Raw genomic sequence first — 6000 nt, 5'->3', positions numbered from 1 at the left:
CACCCACAATTTTAGGCAGCGGAGACAGACAGCAGCAGACTGAGCCACAACTGCAACCACTGCTAGATACCTTTGCACTCACTCAGGCACTGGTAGGACGGAGCTCCTCGGAATCTGCCTGATAAACTTCAGCACTGTCTGCAGCCACCCAGGGGGGAGAGCAGAGAATGTGCTCTCTCCGCCCACAATGTCACACTGGCTGCCTTCTGTTAACCCCTATGTGTGCCTGCCTGGCTGCACTGACTGAGTGAGAAGATGCTTGTGTCAGAGCTGGCACATAGGGGTTAAGAGCAGCCAGCAGTGACTTTGTGGGGGGAGAGAGCATGTTATCTCCTGCTCTGCTCTCCCAGCTGTATCTATGACAGTGGGCCCCCCTCTCTCCCCAGGGCCCCGGCATTTGCCCGGTGTGCCGGGTGCTGACGCCGGCCCTGCTGCAGAGCCTAAAGGTCCCCATACACATTTTCTGCAGAGCCTAAAGATCCCCATACACATTTTCTGCAGAGCCTAAAGATCCCCATACACATTTTCTGCAGAGCCTAAAGATCCCCATACACATTTTCTGCAGAGCCTGAAGTTCCCCAAAAACATTTTCTGCAAAGCCTAAAGGTCGTAGCAAAGCCACAAAAGAGGACTAAAAATCCTCCAAAAATTCAAAAATACATCTGAAAAGGGGCAGCACTACTTACCCGCCCAGGTATCTGAACAAATGCACTACAGGATGCAGCCAGCCCATACAGTAAAGATGTTGCAAAACACAGGTGTAAAGTACTAAATAGACAGCCACTCACATATTTATATGTGTTTTGTGCATTTTATTTTTCATGGTTGAAGACACAAAAGAGCACAGTGAGGTCAAAAATACTCTATTGTAAAAAAAAAAATCACAGTAATAAGCAAGTGCTAGTCAAAAGATGGAAAAACAGGGTATTTAGTTGATACTTTTTTTTGCAAAAAAATGTATACTAAGCTGCTCCACCAATCGTCAAGGTATATCCATGACGATTGGTGGAGCAGCTTTTTTTTTCAAAAAAACGTATCAACTAAATACCCTGTTTTTTCCATCTTTTGACTAGCACTTGCTTATTACTGTGATTTTTTTTTTTTTTACAACAGAGTATTTTTGACCTTACTGTGCTCTTTTTTGTCTTCAAGTTTCTTGGTGGTGTGAACAGGTTCCTACAGACTTGTTCAATGTGCAAGTAGCCCATGTGTTTCTGATTTTATTTTTCATGGTGCAGCCAGCCCAGCGCATTTGGTCTTGTACAGTATACAGGGGTGTTCACATGGGATACATTGAGAGAGTGCTGCCCAGCCTGCCTGATCGAATAGTATGGGCTTTACTAATAGGCTGAGAACCAGACGCTATGCATTATCTACATGTGAACAGTGCCTTATACAGGCCTCTATTGTGCAAATGTATACTAAGCAGACACCCCCTCCATGAACTGGTAGGTTGTGAGTGGTTGTCTATTTAGTATTTTGCACCTGTGCTTTGCAACATCTTTGCTATATGGGCTGGTTGCATCATGTAGAGCTTTTGTTCAGAGACCTGGGCAGGTAAGTGGTGCTGCCTTTTTTCAGCTGTATTTTTTAATTTTTAGAGCCTAAAGGTCTCCATACACATTTCCTGCAAAACCTAAAGGTCCCCATACACATTTTCTGCAAAGCCTAAAGATCCTCATATACAGTGGGTACAGAAACAATTCAGACCTCTTTAAATTTTTCACTCTTTATTTCATTGCAGCCAGTGTCGGACTGGGGAGCCAAGGGCCCACCAGTAACAATGACTTTGGGGGCCCACCTTTCACCTCTATACAAATATTACACGACCCTGGTTAACAAATATACAATAAACTGGGTAGTTTGGATAATGAATGATGAGATGCTGTTTTTTTGTGAAAAGAATGAATGAAGTGAATTATGCCCATACAGTAAGTTTGGGGGCCCTGTTTTGCACTGGGGCCCACCGGGGGATTCCCCTGTACCCCTATGGGCCAGTTTGAGCCTGATTGCAGCCATTTGGTAAATTCAAAGTTCATTTGTTTTATTAATGTACACTCTGCACCTCATCTTAACTGGAAAAAAAAACAAATGTAGAAATTTTTGCAAATTAAAAAAAAAGAAAAACTGAAATATCACATGGTCATAAGTCTTCAGCCCCTTTGCTCAGTATTGAGTAGAAGCCCCTTTTGAGCTAGTACAGCCATGAGTCTTCTTGGGAATGATGCAACAAGTTTTTCACCCCTGGATTTGGGGGTCCGCTGCCATTCTTCCTTGCAGATCCTCTCCAGTTCCGTCAGGTTGGATGGTGAACTTTGGTGGACATCCATTTTCAGGTCTCTCTAGAGATGCTCAATTGGTTTAAGTAAGTGCTCTGGCTGGGCCAGCCAGGAATGGTCACAGAGCTGCTCCTTTGTTATTTTAGCTGTGTGCTTAGGGTCATTGTCTTGTTGGAAGGTGAACCTTCGGCCAAGTCTGAGGTCCAGAGCACTCTGGAAAAGGTTTCCATCCAGGATATCTCTGTACTTGGCCGCATTCATTTTTCCTTCAATGACAACCAGTCGTCCTGTCCCTGCAGCTGAAAAACACCCCCATAGCATGATGCTGCCACCACCATGCTTCACTGTTGGGATTGTATTGGGCAGGTGATGAGCAGTGCCTGGTTTTCTCCACACATACCACTAAGAATTATCACCAAAAGGGTCTATCTTCATCTCATCAGACCAGAGAATCTTATTTCTCATAGTCTGTGAGTCCTTCATGTGTTTTTTAGCAAACTTTATGCAGGCTTTCATATGTTTTGCACTGAGGAGAGGCTTCTGTCGGTCCACTCTGCCATAAAGCCCTGACTGGTGGAGGCTGCAGTGATAGTTGACTTTGTAGAACTTTCTCCCATCTCCCTACTGCATCTCTGGAGCTCAGCCACAGCGATCTTGGGGTTCTTCTTTACCTCTCTCACCAAGGCTCTTCTCCCACGTTTGCTCAGTTTGCCTGGACGGCCAGGTCTAGGAAGACTTCTGGTGGTCCCAAACTTCATCCATTTAAGAATTATGAGGCTCCTGTGCTCTTAGGAACCTTGAGTACTGCAGAAATTCTGTTGTAACCTTGGCCAGAACTGTGCCTTACCACAATTCTGCCTCTGAGCTCCTTGGCCAGTTCCTTTGACCTCATGATTCTCATTTGGCCTGACATGCACTGTGAGCTGTGAGGTCTTATATAGAAAGGTGTGCGCCTTTCCAAATCAAGACCTATCAGTTTAGTTAAACACAGCTGGACTCCAATGAAGGAGTAGAACCATCTTAAGGAGGATCACAAGGAAATAGACAGGTGACTTACATATGAGTGCCTGAGAAAAGGGTCTGAATACTTATGACCATGTGATATTTCAGTTTTTCTTTTGTAATAAATTTGCAAAAAATTCTACATTTCTGGGTTTTTTTCAGTGAAGATGGGGTGCAGAGTGTACATTAATGAGAAAAAAAAACTTTTTTGAATTTACCAAATAGCTGCAATGAAACAAAGAGTGACTATACACTTTCCACATACACATAATACTTTCCATACACACTGTACGTTTTCTGCAGAGCCTAAAGGTCCTCATACACGTTTGACTAATATGTCAACCGATATCGGCTGACTTAACCGTCAGTCTAATGTGTATTTAGGCACTCTGCCTTGACAGATGATGTTGATGGAGATAAGGACCTGGTTTGTCTGATGTTGGACTGTTGATCCTTTTCTGAGTGAGATAAATTGCCACAACCTCAGCAGAACCGCGCTCCTGTGAATGGAGGAGTTGGGAGAGATAGCAGTCAGCCAAACAATCATACGAACCATCTTTCAGCTGACAGCAATCTATTGAGTATGGGGGCTTACGAGAGGCGAAGAGGAAGTAGGGGAAAGAAAAGAACGAGGAAAGAGAAAGGAGTAGACAGTGTAAGAGGGAGACGGAAAGATGGGCAAAGGTGACAGACCAGAAAAGATACAAGAAAGAGTGAATCAGTGAGAATGCATCAGAGAGAACCAAAAAGGGGGAAGAATCGAGGAATAAAGCCCCCATCACACACAGCGAGAGCGCTAGCGAGATCGCTGCTGAGTCACAAGTTTTGTGACGCAACAGCGATCTCAGTAGCGATCTCGCTATGTGTGACACGTAGCAGCGACCAGTCGGAATGGCCTGGGCCATTTTTTGATCGTTGAGGTCCCGCTGGGTAGCACACATCGCTGTGTTTGACACCTTACCAACGACCTCGCTGACAGGACGTCCCATTAAATCGTCATGAAATAGCATCGTTGTACAGGTCGCTACAGGTCGCCGCATCGCTGCTGCGTCGTTGGTGAGATCTCACTGCTTGACATCTCACCAGCGACCACATAGCGACGCTTGAGCAATCCCTGAAAGGTCGTATCGTTGTCGGAATCGCTCAAGCGTCGCTATGTGTGACGGGGCCTTAACCAAATGCTTCCAAAGCACAATGATGATGAGCCCAGATCAGAATGATCATGATGTGAGGCCAGTAAAGGGAGATGAGGAGAAACAGAAACCTTGTAAAGAGCAAGGAGGGGAAAAAAAGATGTAAAAAGTCAAAAAGTGGGGAAGCAGATATTCAGGTGCTGGTAGAGGGGAGAAAAAAGAAGGCAAAAAGAGCGAAGGAGTGAAGTAAGAGGGGAGAATGGTGAGATCTTCCTGCACTACTACAATCCGCAATGCAGGAACTCGACAACAACTACGACACGGTTGTCTGTGCTTCAAAGAGTCTAAATATAAGGTGTAAATGTCATGGTATATATAACGCTGAGAAGCGTGAAGAGGGGGCGCATATCTGTGCCACACAGTGCAGATGTAGGGCACTCCTAATAAAAAGGAGCAGTACCAGGCTGGTGAGGTGCAGGGCTGAGAACAACAGCTACAATGACAAGGAGGAGGCTCAGGCCTGGAGGAGGCGATAGGCTGCAAGGGAGAAGGAGGAGAATGGAGGAGGAGGAGGACAAGAGGTGGGCGATGACGTCTGCCACACTACGCACTTCAAATAAAGCAGCGAAATATCCAGAGGAATCCTGCTCTCAACATCCACACTCCTACTTTTCTGAGCTCCTTCTACCCCCTGCGCTGTATGTCTCCTTCCTACTCCTACCCCACAGCATTGTCACCATCTCCTCATCCATCATGCCACCTTTCCATCTGTCCATCCATCCTCTGCTACCTTACCCCTTACAGAACTTCTGCTATGTCATTGCTCTTTCTTACTTTTGTCCACCCCTCTGCAGCTTACCCCACTCTCTTGCTGAAGTCATAATCTGCACCCAACTCAACCTACCCCATCTCTGTCTCATCAACTTATCTGTTGCTCAGGCCCTGGCTCATTCCTCAACCATGTCATCTTTGGCACCTACCATCTTCTTCCACCACCTGCATTTGTCACCTTCTTTGGCACCTACCATCTTCTTCCACCACCTGCATTTGTCACCCTCTACCTATTACCCCCATGTGCGATCCTTCACATCTCACGCCCCCTCTACACCCCATTTTCCACTTCTGTTCTTTCTGACCTCCCCGCTTCCTCCATTTCCACCATCCAATATTTCATCTTTGCACACCAACCTGGAGATGCCACGCGGGACTCGAAGGAAGGGTAGATACACAGGTGTGTACGCCCGGGGCAGGGAGGGGCTTGTACCTTTATCTGAAATATCTTGTGTTAGTGTTATATACTGTGGGATATGTAGCATTTGTTGTGGCAGTGTGATGTGTTAACACCATTGGCGATATGTTCACTACATATGCCATGCAGGCAGTTGTATAGGGCACTGCCTACCAGAGTACAGCAATGAAATGCTAATGTGATTTCATTTTTTGCACCGAATGTACAATGTTGTGAATTCTGTGGCAGAGCTCCCTCCTGTGGTCACAAGTGGTACTTCGGCTGGTTCTCTCTGTGAGCGTCCGTTGGTGGAGGAAAGTGGTACTGCGGCTTCTGAGTTTCCTTCCTCAGGTGATGT

At 45.9% G+C, this 6000-nt stretch overlaps 1 protein-coding gene across 1 annotated transcript in view; it reads left to right on the top strand.

The window, feature by feature from the left end:
• Window positions 1-5049: 5049 nt before the first annotated feature.
• The window catches only part of KDM6B (lysine demethylase 6B), a 120476-nt gene continuing 119525 nt past the window's right edge, over window positions 5050-6000 (top strand). The window contains exon 1 of the mRNA XM_069767421.1: window positions 5050-5645. The gene's annotated coding sequence lies outside the window, so the exon portion shown is untranslated. The remainder of the gene's footprint in view (window positions 5646-6000) is intronic.

This window comes from Ranitomeya imitator, chromosome 4 (assembly GCF_032444005.1).
Source record: "Ranitomeya imitator isolate aRanImi1 chromosome 4, aRanImi1.pri, whole genome shotgun sequence".
NCBI classification, from domain to species: domain Eukaryota; kingdom Metazoa; phylum Chordata; class Amphibia; order Anura; family Dendrobatidae; genus Ranitomeya; species Ranitomeya imitator.
Note: the sequence above shows the minus strand (reverse complement) of the source record. Positions and strands in the feature narration are given on the sequence as shown.